The 21,998-nt window shown below is 36.6% G+C and overlaps 1 long non-coding RNA gene across 1 annotated transcript; it reads right to left on the bottom strand.

The window, feature by feature from the left end:
- Positions 1-18,340: 18,340 nt before the first annotated feature.
- LOC106541784 (uncharacterized) lies at positions 18,341-20,908 on the bottom strand. Its single transcript, XR_001312998.2, has 2 exons — positions 20,495-20,908; positions 18,341-18,446 (listed from the first exon to the last, which is right to left on the bottom strand). It is a non-coding gene; the product is annotated as an uncharacterized LOC106541784 (long non-coding RNA).
- Positions 20,909-21,998: the final 1,090 nt, after the last annotated feature.

Below are 21,998 nucleotides of genomic sequence, written 5' to 3'. Positions count from 1 at the left end.
TTTCAGGTGTTGTTCCTTTAGTTGCATCTTTCTGAATCAAGTATGTTTTTCCAGTTGTCAACCATTCATCAATTTGGCCCTTTTGTAAAATTTCATTCAGTTGACTGGCCATTATTGCATGTAAACTGGTCAGATATTTGAGCCAGAAACCATGTAATTGGTCCTTTCCAGGTGATGTCCAATTCTTTACCTTTTTAACTCGATTTTTGACCATCTCAGTTATAATTATTATTATTATTATTATTATTATTATTATTATTATTATTATTATTATTATTATTATTATTATTATTATTATTATTATTATTATTATTATACAATTGTATCACAGCGGCCAGTTGTTTCGCCGGATTTGGCATTGGTTACTAGTCGGGCCCCACCCAGAGGCCTAGGACGTCGTAACGTATTTTCGTAATATGCGTGCAGATCCAAGCAGTGTAGCTTTTTGCATTTAACTGATGGTGATTTTGTCAATTTTTAACTGTTTTAAATGTAATTCCAGTGCTTTTGGAATAGCACCCAGTGTGCCAATTACCACTGGAATTACCACTGCTGATTTGTGCCATAGTCGTTGAATTTCGATTTTTAAGTCCTGGTATCTTGCGATTTTTTCATGTTTCATGTTATTTTTCTCAACCAGTGTGATGTCTGGTGTATTATGCGCCAGTATTTTGTCGGTTTGTATACGGAAATCCCACAAGATCTTGACCATCTGATTTTCAGTGACTTTTTCAGGCTGATGTTCCCACCAGTTTGTTGCTGTTTTAATATTATAATTTTTGCACAAATTCCAATGGATCATTTGTGCTACTGAATTGTGCCGCAATTTATAATCAGTCTGCATGATTTTTTTACAGCAGCTGAGTATGTGATCAACAGTTTCATCAGCTTCTTTGCAAAGTCTGCATTTGGCATCATCAGAGGATTTTTCGATTTTGGCCTTAATAGCATTAGTGCGGATAGCTTGTTCTTGCGCAGCCAGGATTAGTGACTCTGTTTCTTTCTTTAATGTACCTGTTTTTAACCATAACCAAGTTTGTTCACTGTCCACTTTATCTTTTATTTTTTCCAGAAATTGACCATGCAGTGCTTTGTTCTGCCAACTCTCCATTCTTGATTTTATCACATCTTTTCTGTATTCTTGTTTTGTCTGTTGGGCCTTCAGTAGATTTTTGTTCTTTACTTCGATTAATAGATGTTCTTGAGTGTCTTTTAAATAATCAGCCAGTGCATGTTTTTCTTCTGTTATTATTATACAATTGTATCACAGCGGCAAGTTGTTTCGCCGGATTTGGCATTGGTTACTAGTCGGGCCCCACCCAGGGGCCTAGGACATCGTAACGTATTTTCGTAATATGCGTGCAGATCCAAGCAGTGCGGCTTTTTGCATTTGACTGATGGTGATTTTGTCAATTTTTAACTGTTTTAAATGTAATTCCAGTGCTTTTGGAATAGCACCCAGTGTGCCAATTACCACTGGAATTACCACTGCTGGTTTGTGCCATAGTCGTTGAATTTCGATTTTTAAGTCCTGGTATCTTGCGATTTTTTCATGTTCCTTCTCGGCGACCCTGCTATCACCTGGTATTGCGATGTCTATGATTGTGACCTTATTTTTCTCAACCAGTGTGATGTCTGGTGTATTATGCACCAGTATTTTGTCGGTTTGTATACGAAAATCCCACAAGATCTTGACCATCTGATTTTCGGTGACTTTTTCAGGCTGATGTTCCCACCAGTTTTTTGCTGTTTTGATATTATAATTTTTGCACAAATTCCAATGGATCATTTGTGCTACTGAATTGTGCCGCAATTTATAATCAGTCTGCGTGATTTTTTTACAGCAGCTGAGTATGTGATCAACAGTTTCATCAGCTTCTTTGCAAAGTCTGCATTTGGCATCATTAGAGGATTTTTCTATTTTGGCCTTAATGGCATTTGTGCGGATAGCTTGTTCTTGCGCAGCCAGGATTAGTGACTCTGTTTCTTTCTTTAATGTACCTGTTGTTAACCATAACCAAGTTTGTTCACTGTCCACTTTATCTTTTATTTTTTCCAGAAATTGGCCATGCAGTGCTTTGTTCTGCCAACTCTCCATTCTTGATTTTATCACATCTTTTCTGTATTCTTGTTTCGTCTGTTGAGCCTTCAGTAGATTTTTGTTCTTTACGTCGATTAATAGATGTTCTTGATTTTCTTTTAAATAATCAGCCAGTCCATGTTTTTCTTCTTCAACTGTTTGCTTCACTTGTAATAATCCTCTGCCACCTGATTTTCGGGGCAGGTACAGTCTATCAGTATCACCACGTGGATGTAAACTGTAGTGCATTGTCATTAGTTTCCTGGTTTTTCGGTCCAAAAGGTCCAAATCAGCTTGTGTCCAGTTAACTATACCAGCTGTGTATCTTATAACTGGTATTGCCCAGGTATTTATGGCCTTGATTGTATTTCCATCATTCAATTTAGATTTTAAAATTTTCCTAACTCTGTTGGTGTACTCTCGCCTGACAATAGTTTTTACTTCTCCATGCTTGATGTTATCCAACTGCAGAATGCCTAAGTATTTGTAGGCTTCATTTTCTTTGCATTTAATTAATTGGCCATTGGGCATTTCAATTCCCTCACATGCAGTGATTTTGCCCCTTTTTATGGATACAGTGGCGCATTTTTCCATGCCAAACTGCATGGAAATATCGGTGCTGAATACTCGGACTGTGTTTGTCAATGATTGGATTTCTATTTCTGACTTTCCATAGAGTTTCAAATCATCCATATATAGTAAATGTGAAATTTTTTCAGCTTCTTTGGCTGTTTGGTAGCCTAATTTCATTTTTTTTATGATTACTGATAGTGGGATCATTGCGATGATGAAGAGAAGAGGTGAAAGTGAATCACCCTGGAAAATTCCTCGCTTGATATTAACCATTCCGTAGATCTCATTCCCTACTGCCAACTCAGTTCTCCATTGTTTCATCGCCTTTTCAGTAAAGGATATAATATTTTTGCTAATGCCAGTTGTTTCTAAGCATTTTATGATCCAACTATGTGGCAGTGAGTCAAATGCCTTTTTGTAATCAATCCAGGCCATATTCAAGTTTGTTTTTCTGTTCTTACAATTTTCTAATATCATTTTATCAATTAGAAGCTGATCTTTTGTGCCCCTGCTCCTTCTTTTGTTGCCTTTTTGCTCTACTGGCAAGATGTTGTTTGTTTCCAAATAATCCATCATGTTATGTGCAATAATGCCTGTGAGTAATTTGAAGGTTGTTGGCAAGCATGTTATTGGTCTGTAGTTTTCAGGTGTTGTTCCTTTAGTTGCGTCTTTCTGAATCAAGTATGTTTTTCCAGTTGTCAACCATTCATCAATTTGGCCCTTTTGTAAAATTTCATTCAGTTGCCTGGCCAATATTGCATGTAAACTGGTCAGATATTTGAGCCAGAAACCATGTAATTGGTCCTTTCCAGGTGATGTCCAATTCTTTACCTTTTTAACTCGATTTTTGACCATCTCAGTTGTTATTTCTAATACTTGCATTTGTTTGTTGCCAATGCTTTTCTCAAAGTCATGTATCCACTTTGCTTCCTTGTTGTAGTCCTTTGCATTTTCCCACAATTCTTTCCAGAATTCAACTGTGGCCTGTTATTCTGGTTTTTCACTTTTGGTGTCACCATTTACATTAAGACTTTGAAAAAAACGCCGTTGGTCTGATCGAAATTGCTGATTTTCTATATATTGGATGATTCGTGCCTCATATATTTCAATTTTTCTAGCTGTTGCTGTTATCTGCTGTTTTACAATCTCTACAGCTTCATTGATGTTTCTTGTATCCAATCTATATCTCCTGATTAGCCGATCTATGATTTTGTTGTTTTTAAGCCGTTGCTCATGCATGTTCTTTAAGTTACTAGCATCTGCCCTTAATTTTTTGATTTTTTGTTCTAAACGGATTTTCCACTTTGGCTTTGATGCTTTTTCTGTTGTGTGACTAGGTACTTTAATTTTAATGCCTAGTTCATTAGTGACTATTACAGCTGCGCTGTACATTAACTGGTTTGTTTCCAAGATGGATCCCGGTTCAATTGTTGAAAACACTGCATTAACCATTTTCATGATAGGGGCCAAAATTTTCTTAGGCACAGTTTTTAGTGATGGTAAACGTTGCCTTTCCTCATTAAGCAGAAAATGCTCCATGATCTTATCCTTCAATTCTTTTTGTTTTTGAGTTAGTTCATCAGTTGGTTCAGTGATAACTGGTTCTAGTGGTGGTGATGTTATTTCCTCCCTGAGAGCTTCCTCTGGGAGTTCTACTATAATGTCTTTAGTTGTGTCTTGAATATCAGTTATTTCCGCTTGTGATATTGTTTTTTGGGTTTTGCAATTTGCCTGAATTTCCTCATGTTCAACTTCACTAAACACTTTATTCCGTATAATAAATCGCCTTTGATCTGCTAGTCGTTGTTCACTAACATTTGAATCTGGATATTGTTGTTTCCATAATTCATACATTCTCTTTAAATAGCCTCTTTTTTCTGGCTCTGAGTTGTAGTAACAGGCCATTATGGCACGGTTTTCATCTGCACTATATTTTTGTCGTTTTGTTGGCTGGTCCACTTGTAGCCCACTTGTCGACGGATGTCCAGGGACCCCAACATCCACCGCGGCCCTTGTTAACCCGCGCGACGACCGATGCGGTATGGAATTCTTATTTATTTTTTTCACTATATTGTATGGGTTGGCGGGTTTTTTTTTTAAGGGACCAGATGCCAACCTGACCCCAACCTTCCTCCTTTCTCATCCGGGCTTGGGACCGGCAACGGCGGAGTTGTTGTTGTTGTTATACAATTGTATCACAGCAGCCAGTTGTTTCGCCGGATTTGGCATTGGTTACTAGTCGGGCCCCGTCCAGGGGCCTAGGACGTCGTAACGTATTTTCGTAATATGCGTGCAGATCCAAGCAGTGCAGCTTTTTCCATTTGACTGATGGTGATTTTGTCAATTTTTAACTGTTTTAAATGTAATTCCAGTGCTTTTGGAATAGCACCCAGTGTGCCAATTACCACTGGAATTACCACTGCTGGTTTGTGCCATAGTCGTTGAATTTCGATTTTTAAGTCCTGGTATCTTGCGATTTTTTCATGTTCCTTCTCGGCGACCCTGCTATCACCTGGTATTGCGATGTCTATGATTGTGACCTTATTTTTCTCAACCAGTGTGATGTCTGGTGTATTATGCGCCAGTATTTTGTCGGTTTGTATACGGAAATCCCACAAGATCTTGACCATCTGATTTTCTGTGACTTTTTCAGGCTGATGTTCCCACCAGTTTGTTGCTGTTTTAATATTATAATTTTTGCACAAATTCCAATGGATCATTTGTGCTACTGAATTGTGCCGCAATTTATAATCAGTCTGCGTGATTTTTTTACAGCAGCTGAGTATGTGATCAACAGTTTCGTCAGCTTCTTTGCAAAGTCTGCATTTGGCATCATCAGAGGATTTTTCGATTTTGGCCTTAATGGCATTTGTGCGGATAGCTTGTTCTTGCGCAGCCAGGATTAGTGACTCTGTTTCTTTCTTTAATGTACCTGTTTTTAACCATAACCAAGTTTGTTCCCTCTCCACTTTATCTTTTATTTTTTCCAGAAATTGACCATGCAGTGCTTTGTTCTGCCAACTCTCCATTCTTGATTTTATCACATCTTTTCTGTATTCTTGTTTTGTCTGTTGGGCCTTCAGTAGATTTTTGTTCTTTACTTCAATTAATAGATGTTCTTGACTTTCTTTTAAATAATCAGCCAGTGCATGTTTTTCTTCTTCAACTGTTTGCTTCACTTGTAATAATCCTCTGCCACCTGATTTTCGGGACAGATACAGTCTATCAGTATCACCACGTGGATGTAAACTGTAGTGCATTGTCATTAGTTTCCTGGTTTTTCGGTCCAAAAGGTCCAAATCAGCTTGTGTCCAGTTAACTATGCCAGCTGTGTATCTTATAACTGGTATTGCCCAGGTATTTATGGCCTTGATTGTATTTCCACCATTCAATTTAGATTTCAAAATTTTCCTAACTCTGTTGGTGTACTCTCGTCTGACAATAGTTTTTACTTCTCCATGCTTGATGTTATCCAACTGCAGAATGCCTAAGTATTTGTAGGCTTCATTTTCTTTGCATTTAATTAGTTGGCCATTGGGCATTTCAATTCCCTCAGATGCAGTGATTTTGCCTCTTTTTATGGATACAGTGGCGCATTTTTCCATGCCAAACTGCATTGAAATATCGGTGCTGAATACTCGGACTGTGTTTGTCAATGATTGGATTTCTATTTCTGACTTTCCGTAGAGTTTCAAATCATCCATATATAGTAAATGTGAAATTTTTTCAGCTTCTTTGGCTGTTTGGTAGCCTAATTTCATTTTTTTTAAGATTACTGATAGTGGGATCATTGCGATGATGAAGAGAAGAGGTGAAAGTGAATCACCCTGGAAAATTCCTCGCTTGATATTAACCATTCCGTAGATCTCATTCCCCACTGCCAACTCAGTTCTCCATTGTTTCATTGCCTTTTCAGTAAAGGATGTATTATTTTTGCTAATGCCAGTTGTTTCTAAGCATTTTATGATCCAACTATGTGGCAGTGAGTCAAATGCCTTTTTGTAATCAATCCAGGCCATATTCAAGTTTGTTTTTCTGTTCTTATAATTTTCTAATATCATTTTATCAATTAGAAGCTGATCTTTTGTGCCCCTGCTCCTTCTTTTGTTGCCTTTTTGCTCTACTGGCAAGATGTTGTTTGCTTCCAAATAATCCATCATGTTATCTGCAATAATGCCTGTGAGTAATTTGAAGGTTGTTGGCAAGCATGTTATTGGTCTGTAGTTTTCAGGTGTTGTTCCTTTAGTTGGATCTTTCTGAATCAAGTATGTTTTTCCAGTTGTCAACCATTCATCAATTTGGCCCTTTTGTAAAATTTCATTCAGTTGCCTGGCCAATATTGCATGTAAACTGGTCAGATATTTGAGCCAGAAACCATGTAATTGGTCCTTTCCAGGTGATGTCCAATTCTTTACCTTTTTAACTCGATTTTTGACCATCTCAGTTGTTATTTCTAATACTTGCATTTGTTTGTTGCCAATGCTTTTCTCAAAGTCATGTATCCACTTTGCTTCCTTGTTGTAGTCCTTTGCATTTTCCCACAATTCTTTCCAGAATTCAACTGTGGCCTGTTTTTCTGGTTTTTCACTTTTGGTGTCACCATTTACATTAAGACTTTGATAAAAACGCCGTTGGTCTGATCGAAATTGCTGATTTTGTTTATATTGGATGATTCGTGCCTCATATCTTTCAATTTTTCTAGCTGTTGCTGTTATCTGCTGTTTTACAATCTCTACAGCTTCATTGATGTTTCTTGTATCCAATCTATATCTCCTGATTAGCCGATCTATGATTTTGTTGTTTTTAAGCCGTTGCTCATGCATGTTCTTTAAGTTACTAGCATCTGCCCTTAATTTTTTGATTTTTTGTTCTAAACGGATTTTCCACTTTGGCTTTGATGCTTTTTCTGTTGTGTGACTAGGTACTTTAATTTTAATGCCTAGTTCATTAGCGACTATTACAGCTGCGCTGTACATTAACTGGTTTGTTTCCAAGATGGATCCCGGTTCAATTGTTGAAAACACTGCATTAACCATTTTCATGATAGGGGCCAAAATTTTCTTAGGGACAGTTTTTAGTGGTGGTAAACGTTGCCTTTCCTCATTAAGCAGAAAATGCTCCATGATCTTATCCTTCATTTCTTTTTGTTTTTGAGTTAGTTCATCAGTTGGTTCAGTGATAACTGGTTCTAGTGGTGGTGATGTTATTTTCTCCCCGAGAGCTTCTTCTGGGAGTTCTACTATAATGTCTTTAGTTGTGTCTTGAATATCAGTTATTTCCGCTTGTGATATTGTTTTTTGGGTTTTGCAATTTGCCTGAATTTCCTCATGTTCAACTTCACTAAACACTTTATTCCGTATAATAAATCGCCTTTGATCTGCTAGTCGTTGTTCACTAACATTTGAATCTGGATATTGTTGTTTCCATAATTCATACATTCTCTTTAAATAGCCTCTTTATTCTGGCTCTGAGTTGTAGTAACAGGCCATTATGGCACGGTTTTCATCTGCACTATATTTTTGTCGTTTTGTTGGCTGGTCCACTTGTAGCCCACTTGTCGACGGATGTCCAGGGACCCCAACATCCACCGCGGCCCTTGTTAACCCGCGCGACGACCAATGCGGTATGGAATTCTTATTTGTTTTTTTCACCATATTGTATGGGTTGGCGGGGTTTTTTTTACGGGACCAGATGCCAACCTGACCCCAACCTTCCTCCTTTCTCATCCGGGCTTGGGACCGGCAACGGCGGAGTTGTTGTTATTATTATTTTTGTTGTTGTTGTTGTTGTTGTTGTTGTTGTTGTACAATTGTATCACAGCGGCCAGTTGTTTCGCCGGATTTGGCATTGGTTACTAGTCGGGCCCCACCCAGGGGCCTAGGACGTCGTAACGTATTTTCGTAATATGGGTGCAGATCCAAGCAGTGCGGCTTTTTGCATTTGACTGATGGTGATTTTGTCAATTTTTAACTGTTTTAAATGTAATTCCAGTGCTTTTGGAATAGCACGCAGTGTGCCAATTACCACTTATTATTATTATTATTATTATTATTATTATTATTATTATTATTATTATTATTATTATTATTATTATTATTGTATCACAGCGGCCAGTTGTTTCGCTGGATTTGGCATTGGTTACTAGTCGGGCCCCACCCAGGGGCCTAGGACGTCGTAACGTATTTTCGTAATATGCGTGCAGATCCAAGCAGTGCAGCTTTTTGCATTTGACTGATGGTGATTTTGTCAATTTTTAACTGTTTTAAATGTAATTCCAGTGCTTTTGGAATAGCACCCAGTGTGCCAATTACCACTGGAATTACCACTGCTGGTTTGTGCCATAGTCGTTGAATTTCGATTTTTAAGTCCTGGTATCTTGCGATTTTTTCATGTTCCTTCTCGGCGACCCTGCTATCACCTGGTATTGCGATGTCTATGATTGTGACCTTATTTTTCTCAACCAGTGTGATGTCTGGTGTATTATGCGCCAGTATTTTGTCGGTTTGTATACGGAAATCCCACAAGATCTTGACCATCTGATTTTCGGTGACTTTTTCAGGCTGATGTTCCCACCAGTTTGTTGCTGTTTTAATATTATAATTTTTGCACAAATTCCAATGGATCATTTGTGCTACTGAATTGTGCCGCAATTTATAATCAGTCTGCGTGATTTTTTTACAGCAGCTGAGTATGTGATCAACAGTTTCGTCAGCTTCTTTGCAAAGTCTGCATTTGGCATCATCAGAGGATTTTTCGATTTTGGCCTTAATGGCATTAGTGCGGATAGCTTGTTCTTACGCAGCCAGGATTAGTGACTCTGTTTCTTTCTTTAATGTACCTGTTTTTAACCATAACCAAGTTTGTTCACTGTCCACTTTATCTTTTATTTTTTCCAGAAATTGACCATGCAGTGCTTTGTTCTGCCAACTCTCCATTCTTGATTTTATCACATCTTTTCTGTATTCTTGTTTTGTCTGTTGGGCCTTCAGTAGATTTTTGTTCTTTACTTCGATTAATAGATGTTCTTGACTTTCTTTTAAATAATCAGCCAGTGCATGTTTTTCTTCTTCAACTGTTTGCTTCACTTGTAATAATCCTCTGCCACCTGATTTTCGGGGCAGATATAGTCTATCAGTATCACCACGTGGATGTAAACTGTAGTGCATTGTCATTAGTTTCCTGGTTTTTCGGTCCAAAAGGTCCAAATCAGCTTGTGTCCAGTTAACTATGCCAGCTGTGTATCTTATAACTGGTATTGCCCAGGTATTTATGGCTTTGATTGTATTTCCACCATTCAATTTAGATTTCAAAATTTTCCTAACTCTGTTGGTGTACTCTCGTCTGACAATAGTTTTTACTTCTCCATGCTTGATGTTATCCAACTGCAGAATGCCTAAGTATTTGTAGGCTTCATTTTCTTTGCATTTAATTAGTTGGCCATTGGGCATTTCAACTCCCTCAGATGCAGTGATTTTGCCCCTTTTTATGGATACAGTGGCACATTTTTCCATGCCAAAATGCATTGAAATATCGGTGCTGAATACTCGGACTGTATTTGTCAATGATTGGATTTCTATTTCTGACTTTCCATAGAGTTTCAAATCATCCATATATAGTAAATGCGAAATTTTTTCAGCTTTTTTGGCTGTTTGGTAGCCTAATTTCATTTTTTTAAAGATTACTGATAGTGGGATCATTGCGATGATGAAGAGAAGAGGTGAAAGTGAATCACCCTGGAAAATTCCTCGCTTGATATTAACCATTCCGTAGCTCTCATTCCCTACTGCCAACTCAGTTCTCCATTGTTTCATTGCCTTTTCAGTAAAGGATGTAATATTTTTGCTAATGCCAGTTGTTTCTAAGCATTTTATGATCCAACTATGTGGCAGTGAGTCAAATGCCTTTTTGTAATCAATCCAGACCATATTTAAGTTCGTTTTTCTGTTCTTACAATTTTCTAATATCATTTTATCAATTAGAAGCTGATCTTTTGTGCCCCTGCTCCTTCTTTTGTTGCCTTTTTGCTCTACTGGCAAGATGTTGTTTGTTTCCAAATAATCCATCATGTTATCTGCAATAATGCCTGTGAGTAATTTGAAGGTTGTTGGCAAGCATGTTATTGGTCTATAGTTTTCAGGTGTTGTTCCTTTAGTTGGATCTTTCTGAATCAAGTATGTTTTTCCAGTTGTCAACCATTCATCAATTTGGCCCTTTTGTAAAATTTCATTCAGTTGCCTGGCCAATATTGCATGTAAACTGGTCAGATATTTGAGCCAGAAACCATGTAATTGGTCCTTTCCAGGTGATGTCCAATTCTTTACCTTTTTAACTCGATTTTTGATCATCTCAGTTGTTATTTCTAATACTTGCATTTGTTTGTTGCCAATGCTTTTCTCAAAGTCATGTATCCACTTTGCTTCCTTGTTGTAGTCCTTTGCATTTTCCCACAATTCTTTCCAGAATTCAACTGTGGCCTGCTTTTCTGGTTTTTCACTTTTGGTGTCACCATTGACATTAAGACTTTGATAAAAACGCCGTTGGTCTGATCGAAATTGCTGATTTTGTTTATATTGGATGATTCGTGCCTCATATCTTTCAATTTTTCTAGCTGTTGCTGTTATCTGCTGTTTTACAATCTCTACAGCTTCATTGATGTTTCTTGTATCCAATCTATATCTTCTGATTAGCCGATCTATGATTTTGTTGTTTTTAAGTCGTTGCTCATGCATGTTCTTTAAGTTACTAGCATCTGCCCTTAATTTTTTGATTTTTTGTTCTAAACGGATTTTCCACTTTGGCTTTGGTGCTTTTTCTGTTGTGTGACTAGGTACTTTAATTTTAATGCCTAGTTCATTAGTGACTATAACAGCTGCGCTGTACATTAACTGGTTTGTTTCCAAGATGGTTCCCGGTTCAATTGTTGAAAACACTGCATTAACCATTTTCATGATAGGGGCCAAAATTTTCTTAGACACAGTTTTTAGTGATGGTAAACGTTGCCTTTCCTCATTAAGCAGAAAATGTTCCATGATCTTATCCTTCAATTCTTTTTGTTTTTGAGTTATTTCATCAGTTGGTTCAATGATAACTGGTTCTAGTGGTGGTGATGTTATTTCCTCTCCGAGAGCTTCTTCTGGGAGTTCTACTATAGTGTCTTTAGTTGTGTCTTGAATATCAGTTATTTCCGCTTGTGATATTGTTTTTTGGGTTTTGCAATTTGCCTGAATTTCCTCATGTTCAACTTCACTAAACACTTTATTCCGTATAATAAATCGCCTTTGATCTGCTAGTCGTTGTTCACTAACATTTGAATCTGGATATTGTTGTTTCCATAATTCATACATTCGCTTTAAATATCCTCTTTTTTCTGGCTCTGAGTTGTAGTAACAGGCCATTATGGCACGGTTTTCATCTGCACTATATTTTTTTCGTCGTTTTGTTGGCTGGTCCACTTGTAGCCCACTTGTCGACGGATGTCCAGGGACCCCAACATCCGCCGCGGCCCTTGTTAACCCGCGCGACGACCGATGCGGTATGGAATTCTTATTCGTTTTTTTCACCATATTGTATGGGTTGGCGGGTTTTTTTTTTACGGGACCAGATGCCAACCTGATCCCAACCTTCCTCCTTTCTCATCCGGGCTTGGGACCGGCAACGGCGGAGTTATTATTATTATTATTATTATTATTATTATTATTATTATTATTATTATTATTATTTGGTTAATCTTTGAGGAGATTCACAGCCTTTGGGCTGGTTGGTAGCTCAACAGCTCGAGTCCTAACCAAGGACCTAGGAACTGTTAAGGTAACATCGGAGGATATAAGCTGTTCCAAGTAGGGTGGTTTTTTGTAGAATCCGAATGTTCAAGTCTGATAAATTTAAAATTTCCAAATAGTGAGGCAGCCCTCTAGGTATTGCTCCAAGGGCTCCAATTACAATCAGGACAACACACAATTTCTTTTTCCACAGTCGCTCAACTTCAATTTGCAAGTCCTGGTACTTTGTTATTTTTTCTTGCTGTTTATCTTCAATTTGTGCATCTCCAGGTATTGCAATGTCAATGAACCATACTTTTTTCTTTTCAACTATTGTTATGTCAGGTGTGTTGTGGGCCAAGTGCCTGTCAGTCTGAATTCTGAAGTCCCACAAGATCTTGACTTTCTCATTCTCTAAAACCTTCTGAACCCGATGTTCCCAGTGGTTTTTGTTGTACTCAAATCCAAACTTTTGGCACAATTTCCAGTGAATGATCTTAGCAACGCGGTCATGGCATTGTAGGTAGTGAGTTTGTGAATTTTTGCTGCACCAACTGATCAAGTCGTGTCCTCTTTCTCATTACAGAGGTGACATTTGCTGTTGGTGGTAACATATTGAATTTTTGCCTTCCTGCAGTTTGTGACTAAGGCTTGTTCTTGAGCTGCCAAAATAAAGCCTTCTGTTTCTTTTTTCAGTGCTCCTGAACTTAACCAGTTCCAAGTTAGCTTTTGGTCAGCTTTACTTTCAATACTTTTCAAGTATTGGCTATGCATAGCTTTGTTTTTCCAATTTTCAGCTTGTTTCTCAATTACTTCTTTCTTATATTCAGCTTTTGACAGTTGTCTTTAAAAGGCCTCCTTTATTTACTTCCTTAATCATTGGCTCTTCACTTTTCTGGATGTAATCATTCAAGCTGTGTTTTTCTTCTTACACAGTTTGTTTTGCTTGTAGGAGTCCTCAACCACCTTCTGCTCTTGGTAGATATAATCAGTCAACATCACTTTTAGGGTGCAAAGCATGGTTCATTGTCATAAGCTTGCTTGTTTTTCTGTCCAAATTGTCCAATTCCACCTGGGTCCAGTCAATTATTCTGGCAGAGTATCTAAACACAGGTATAGCCCAGGTATTTGTGGCTTTTATGATGTTTCCTCCATTCAATTTGGACTTTAATATCTTGCGAATTTGTCGAATGTACTTGGCTGAAGTTAATTCCTTGACTTTGTTATGCATTAAGTCAGAGGGCTCTAAAATCCCCAAGTACTTATAGCCTTCTTCAGGTTTTACTGCCTTTATCATTTCTTCATTCTCAAGTGGTTGTTGTTGTTGTTGTTGTTGTTGTTGTTAGTAGTAGTAGTAGTAGTAGTAGTAGTAGTAGTAGTAGTAGTAGTAGTAGTAGTAGTAATGTGTATTTTAGTAATTAAAAGGGAACTTTTGTCAATTTCCTATGGTTACAAAAAAAGAGATTCATCCTTTTCTTGTAAAACAGAGAGGCCCACCACGCATTGTTTATTAATAAAGTTGTAAAAGATCAACTCAAAGCTTTTCACTTTTTATTGATGAACTTGTTAAAAACTGGTCATCTAGGGCAGGAACCAGGGATGAAGGATTGTTCCTGCCAGTGGCGGATTAAGGCTCACTGGTGCCCTAAGCACTGACAAATCTTGGTGCTCCTCTCCTTTATACATTCTGTACAAATCTTCATTGTTTTTCTTTCTTTCTCAACTTTGTGGTGTCCCCTTTGGGCTTGGCACCCTAAACACATGCTTACTCTGCTTAATATTTAATACACCACTGGTTCCTGCCACAGCAGACAATAATCTGTTGGAGTGGGGGGTGTTTCCAACAATAAAATGAAACTCAGTAGGCAAACTGGACAGGACTGTTTGAGCTAACATGAGCCAGAAAGCATTAAAGTTGATGTGTGGTAGAAATGATTGATAAAAGTCTGGTAAGCTAAGGCTGGTAGGTCAGTGGGCCTACTTGTACTGGGGATAGTTGGTTATGTGAATAAATCAATTGTTACCATGTCATTTCCAGAATGTAACAATCTATGAAAGAGTTTTAATTAAATTAAATGTTTTGTTCAAACTGTTGCTTCTTTTTGAACTAGTTTGATTGAAAGCACACTCTTTTTTTAAAAGAAGGTTCCTGATCAAGAAAGAAGCAGCCATCATTTGGGAGGTACAATCTCAACTAATTCATAACAGTAAGATAATAGAGATGTCTATGGAGATTCTCAGTCATTCAGATCATGGTTGTTCCAATAATGCTTCTTCAAAAGGCAACTGGACTTTCTTTGTTTCTTTCTCTTGAAGACATTTCATTTCTCATCCAAGAAGGTTCTGCAAAACTGAAATATATACAGAGCTGAAAATGCTTTTTGAATAAGAAGTGAAATATCTTTAAGAAAAACAAAGAAACTACAGTTGCTTTTTGAAAAAGCACCTGTGGGTAATAGAGATGGTTTCTTCAGCCTGCTACTCTTTTTATAATGGGTTGGATGAAATGGTAGGTTTGTTATCCAATACATCTAGAAATTATATTAATGGGAAGATCAGTAATAAACACTCTCAAAATTTGCTTTAAGATCTGTATTTTATTTGAGTTTGTTAGTAACATTTTATAACACTAAGGTATATTGATAGAAAAAAAGGTGATACCACTCAGTGCAAATGCATAAAGTATTTTTTTTTAATGTTCAAACTCTCATGGGTGATTTTCCTAAAATGAGCATTCCTGAAATTGCAGACTTCAAAATTTACTCGGCTTTTGGGAGAAAAATGACTTCTTTGATCAGAGAAAAGACAATATCCACATTTATTACTGATTGGAGATTCCTTATGAACTTTTTGCATGAAACAGAGAAAATGAACAATTTATGGGTTTGATGATTAAATGATAGATTCTACAAAGAAGAGAGACATGTTGTAACCATATTGTAAGAGGCAATTATATAATTGTACTTGTAACTGCTGTAAAGAGGATTGGAAGCTCCTCTTTTGTTTCTCTTTTCCATCATTTCTATTTTAGTTCTTTTTCCTTTCTTGCACTTTTAGTTTTTCTTTTTATTTATTTATTTTTCCTTTTTTTCTTACTTGAAATTAGTTTGTATTCATTTTTATCTTTCTCTTTTAAAAAAACTTTTTGAAAGAGAGTTGATAATTGAAAAAAACTTTTGAGTGGAAAAAAGCTGGAAGGCACAAGATCCAAATATATGCAACGGAAGCAGAAGGTGCATAATTGTGCAAGTCTTTAAATGTGATATTTTCATGCATATCACAAGGAAATAGATTATACTAGCTCTGTAATTTACCTTTTGTAAGTAAAAATATAAATTTTTTCCACAGAATTTCAGAAAAGCAAATAAAGCTTTCTTTTTCCTTCCTTTTTCCCTCCCTTTCTTTAAAATATCCATAAACAGCTTTTTGACATTCAGCCTATTATTTCAACCTAATTATTTCTTAATTTACAATTAACTTTCATTTCCAAAATTCTGTGTTGAGAACTCTAGCTGGTTACTTAATATTTTCTGAAACTTGCCCTTAAGTCAAAAAATGAATAAGTGTAAAAGGGGAGGCAAGGGCAGAGAGGAGTGTGAATTTCTTTGCAGAACATTATGTCTGTTTATAGTCCAAACAAATGACTCTTTATTCTTGACTTCGAAGTCAAAGCCACCAATTTCCAAAGCCGGCATGTATTTCTCTAGAATCCAGAAGTCTTCCTTTGGGTCGATTATCACTTTCTCTGCCTATAAGGACTAGAGAGACAGAAAAAAAAACAGTTAATTAAAATAAAGTATTTTTCTTTATTAACTAACTTAAAAGGTAGCTATTCTTTCCACTGCCTATTTGCTTTACCCTTGTAGTAGTTAAAAAAACGTAGTCACAGAAGCAGGAGATGGCTTGTTTTATTACTGTCTAAAAAAAGCAAAATGAATAGAAAGGTTTGGAAGAACATATGTGTAATATTTATTTATTTAGTTAGTTACTTTGTCAAACATGTACGAGATAGCAGGTATAAGTATAAACATGGACATGAACACAGGACATGGGTATGGATAAATGGGAAGAATAGGACAGGGATGGTAGGGACGCTGGTGAAGTCCATCCTAGACAGTTTAAAGTTAAAGTTATGGGGGTTTGAGGATGTAACAATAGAGTCTGATAGTGCATTCCAGATGTTGACCACTCTGTTGCAGAAGTCATATTTTCTGCTATCAAGTTTGGAGCGATTTATCTTTAGTTTATATCGATTGTTTGTCCATGTATTATTGAGGTTGAAGATGAAGTAATCATTGACAGTTAGGACATTGTAACAGACAATTTTGTGTACTACACTTAGGTCAGTCTTTAATCGGCTTAGTTTGGCTTTAATCGGCTCTAGTTTGTCCAAGCCCAAAATTTCAAGCCTGGTGGCATAAGGTATTCTACTGTGAGCAGAGGTACTCTTCTCATGAAATACCTCTGGACTCATTTGATTGTATTAAAATCTGATATACAGTGTGGATTCCAGGCAGACAAGCTATATTTGAGAATAGGTCTGGCAAAAAAAATTGTATGCTGTAGTTTGTAGTACACTGTTACCAGAGAAGAAGCTTTGGAAAATTAGGTTAACAACTCTTAATGCTTTTTTGGCAATGCTTTCACAGTGAGCTCTGGGATATAGATTGTTTGAGATGAGTACTTCTAGGTCCTTGACAGTGAGAGTTATCTACAAGGTCGTATCCTACATAATAAATTGTAAAAGCGAGAGGCATATACTTGAGGAGGAAGTTCATTTAGCTGAGCTTCAAACTTTCTTCTTTGAATTATAATAATTTAATCTGAACTGAAATGCTAATCAAGAGAAGGGTTTCAATAAGAACTCAAATCAGATATAAGCTACATTGTACGTAAAGGAATTTCTTGGGATAATTTATCTCCTTGAAGTTTTGGAATCATGAGATTTGGAAGTTTCTAAAGTAAAATTTCCATAACTTCACTATTAATGCAATTAATACAGCACTGGTACTTGCTGCCTTTTATTTGAATGGAACTTACAGTACTTAATTTGTGGTTCCGAACCACAATAGTTGAAATTATGCTTCCATATTTGCACTTTTCTAAATTTTCAAATGTATTATTTAAAAGCATATATTGGGGGGAAATGCTTATAGATATACCAGTATAGGTTGTTTGTTTGTTTGTTTGTTTATTATATTTATTTGCTGTTCATCTCAAATCCAACGATTATGGGCAATGTGCAAATTTGAATTTTCTTCAAGGGAATTGTTTACAAAACTTCACCCAATTAGGTAAAACTGCACACAAAAAATGCAAATATTAGAATATTTCAAGAAAATGTTCAAGAACAACCAGAGCTACAGTGAATCCCTGCAACTAGAAGTTGATTTTACTTTGGATTTTGATGAGGGCCAGGCACTTTCTCTCTCAGCTCAACCCAACTTACAGGGTTGTAGTTATGAGGGATATTGGAGGAGGAAGGTATGTTGGATATGTTTGGTGCCCTGAGTAATTTGTGAAACTAAACTAAACTAAATTAAATTAAACTAAACTAAACCAATAAAACAAAATAAAACAAATCATCATGAACACTTAAGTCAGTGAAACTTATTTTTGAGATGTATCCTTATTTCACACACACACCCCTTCCACCCATTACCTGATGAACAGAGTATTAGGAAAAATAAGAGAAAACAATTCGAAGGACAAAGGGCACAGCTGGGCTGTAGCTGCACAGTCCTGAACTCAAGAATGGAAAGCCAGATCTTCTAAAATCAAGCAGTGGTGGTGTCAAAGATTCCACCTTGTGGCTTACATAAAAGCTATCTATTAAGAGTCAAAACGCCTAGATTTACTTGGTCCTTTACATAATGGATAAATATAATGACTTTTGACTTACGATTTACAGCAAATCAGGCTTCCCCACTGGCAGCTCCCTCCAGTAGGTATAGTGTGTGGAGGACAGCGGGATTTACAGAATCCATGGTGACTCCTCCTGCATTCTAAGGTATCAGGGGCAGTCTGAGAACTTCCTGTCACAATCAACAACAAAAAAAACAACAATGAGCTTATAGTGGAAGCTTCCCTATTCATCTTTTTCTTAGAAGTTTTGTTTGGAGAACTTGCGGAGGGAAAGCTAAGATGAGGGGACAGTGAGGGACTACTGGTCTAGGTAACCTGGTGTTAGGATTTCCTGTTGTCACTGAGATACTTCAAACCTGGCTGCTGTGCATCAATCCTATTGCTTTTTTTTTATTCCTGTCCAGTTGGAAGGATGCAAAGCTCCCTGACTGAACAATAAATTTTGTAGCTTTATTTCCCTTTTTAAAATGATGGGCATCATTAAAGCAAACGGGTCTTCTGAAGCTTTTTAAAAGCCACAAGCCAAAGGGGTTAATTAAATTCAGATTCCTTGAAATTAGGCTTTCTGGCAGGCTCCCAGCTTTCCTAACCTTTGTAAATTGTTCAAGTACTTCATCAGGATAAGCCAAGAAATCTGGGCATAGTATTACCTGCAGGTTATGACAACATTGAAGCCAATATACTGATTAGCATGCCATCAAAAATGAAAAAAGAATAGTATGATTAGAAATAAGTAAAACAGTTTTCTGTTATCTGATGGTAGTCCTATTAGTGTTGATTTATTTATTACAATAAATAACTAATATAATTATAAACATTTAAAAAAATGAGGTGTGTCTTTTAAAAGGTTACTAAATAATTCTAATTATCAATTAGTCAAATGCTTACAATAATCTAAGGTATGTGGGTAAGATGTTATACTGGTCCATGAAGCAGCTGTGTATTTATTTTAATAATTTTATTTGCTAGTTTAGGTACTTTCAAGGGAACTTTAGTGCTATTGGTTTCTTCTTTCTCTTCGATGTACCCCTTTCTTTATCTTCTCCTTCATTTCAAATGTTACATTTGCCTTGCCTCCAGAAGTTGTGGATGCTCAGTATTGGAAGTTTTTAGGAAGAGAATGGATAACCATTTGTTTGAAATGATATAGAGTATGGGTGTCAAACTCAATGCCCAGGGGCCAGATCCAGCCTACCAGGTGCTTAGATCTGACCTGGGGGGTCACCCTGGAAACAGAAAGGACTGGCCCATGATGCCTCTGGCAGTGAAACGGAGCTTGGGAGAGCCATGTGGGGCCCTCTCGAGCTCTGTTTTCACTGGCAGAGGGTTGCAGGAGGCTGTCACAACTGAAAATGGAGCTTGGGAGCCCATTTTCTCTGGCAGAGCACTCAGGCCACCGTTGGCACCCATGACACAAGTGACATCATGCTCACTATGCCTACCCTGACCATGCCCACTCCAGCCCCCAGAGAGCAAACACAACCCTGATGTGGCCCTCAATGAAATCGAGTTTGACACCCCTGGTATAGGGTCTCCTGCCTGGCAGGGGGTTAGAGTAGAATATTTTCAAGGTCTCTTCCAACTTTGTTACTCTGTTATTTAATATTGAAGCAAAAGTTAATTACACTGCTTGTTACATTAATATTCAAAACTGTAATTATTATTGATAGAATGTCCACGTATCTACTCTATCATAATCCTTCTAAGGCATCTATGTGACAGAATATTAAGAATCTCAATGTATTATATAAATATTATTATACTGAAATAATATACTGTACTAAAATGGAGAAATGGCCATTTAAGCTAGCCTATACAGACAAATTTAATTATATGTTAAAAGTTGAATAAAAGCTAATAGATTTCTTTATTAATAGTTTATGAATATACCTCTATTTTCTTCAAAAGCCATTCATTTAATTACTATTTTGTAATATTTTTATATTTGCAATGTTATACTTTTATTAAACATTATCATATTTTTTGCTATTATTCTTTACTGATGAAATATTTATATTCTAAGAAAAATTGGTTGTCAGTTCTAGGGAAAAGATCTCATGTATTCCTTCATGAAGAGCTGTGCATATTAATTCTACTTTATCAATGCTAGTCATCAAAATCCATACTCATTAAAAATGTGAGAGTTGCTCTATTTGCAGTATTTAATTTAATGTAAATATTTTAATCTGTATCTCTCTTAATTTTCTCCATCTCTTACCTGAAATAATTTGACTGAAGAACAAGAGAGCAGCAAACAAAAGGAAAAGGGTCTTCATGGCTGAAGGCTGATGTTCTCCAGATGTGTTACACTCTAGGCTGCTTGAAGTTCTTTAGGAGAAGATCTCTGAGGAGGGGGTCTGTCTATATAAGGCTTTCAGAGCTCTATGACATCATGAAAGTTGAGAAATACCTTAATCATTAATATATTTTGGGAAATCCAGTTTATTCTGTTTCTAAATGCAAGGGGGGTATTGCAAAATGTCCCTTGGTAAATCTGATGTAATGCACCAATTCCTCTTGACCATGGAGTACAGCCAGGCAAGTGAGGTAACATTCACCAGATAAAGAAGGCTACTTTTGCGAAATGTTTGCGATGTCAGAGAAAGGTCACACAGTCTCAACTATCCAATCTCAACTTGAATCAAATTGAGACAGAAGTTATCATTATTAAGCTGGAGAATTTGGGGGATTTTTCCATTATTACTCCACATCCATTTGGGTGCTGCCTATTGTTAATGATTTGCAAATGGCATTTATACTGCATAATGAGGTCACAGACTGTAGGCGTATAATCTGATGACCCAGAACTGAGTGCAGCCACAGAAAGTCTTGTAGACTTTTATTCATGATCCTTAACCACTCCTTAGACTTCCACTGAATTGCATTTTCAAGGTGATAAGAAATCTGCAATATGTGAAGAATTATCACATTAACTGTTACAGAGAATTCAACTCCCAAATTTCATCAGCCAGCATAGCCTGACTCCCCTGCATTGATGGAGCTTCTTTTCACATTCATGTGAAGAGCTCCTGTCCACATTCAGCCATACCCACTCCCAGACACTGAGAGAGTGCAATCACTGAAAGGATTCCATTGTGTTCCTCTGGTGACTTACCTTCTACTCTCATTTCTATGTATAATTTTGTAAATAAAATAAAAAATCACACCCCTTTGCCATTTTACCATCAGAGTAATGAATAGTGTGATCTCAGATACTGGAAAGCTACATATAGGCCATAACTACCTATCTTCCATGTCTGAATTGATAAAATATTATCTTCCAGCTTTCTTCAATCATCTGTGTTTCCTGGAATAACCTTATAGTTTCTTAAAGGTTAATGTCTAATCTTGATCTACTTCCATGATAATATTTGCTCCTGATGCAGTTACGAAGCAAACCTTGAAGCATCAAAATCCCAAAGGAAATAGTATTTACTACTACTAACACTAGTGCTAACAAATGGTAAGAACAACTCAAATCTATCTATCTATCTATCTATCTATCTATCTATCTATCTATCTATCTATCTATCTATCTATCTATCTATCTATCTATCTATCTATCTATCTATCATCTATCTATCTATCTATCTATCTATCTATCTATCTATTTATTTTTTATTTTATATATAGATATAGGATTTATGTACGTATGTACATATGCATATATATATTTGTTTGTTCCAGTATAACTCTAAAATGCCTTGAGTAATTTTGAACAA

The sequence above is a fragment of the Thamnophis sirtalis genome, unplaced genomic scaffold (assembly GCF_051295495.1).
Source record: "Thamnophis sirtalis isolate CommonGarterSnake01/CBP01778 unplaced genomic scaffold, rThaSir2_p1.2 scaffold_6, whole genome shotgun sequence".
Taxonomy (NCBI): domain Eukaryota; kingdom Metazoa; phylum Chordata; class Lepidosauria; order Squamata; family Natricidae; genus Thamnophis; species Thamnophis sirtalis.
The sequence above is the reverse complement of the archived record's forward strand: the minus strand, read 5'-3'. Positions and strand labels throughout refer to the sequence as shown.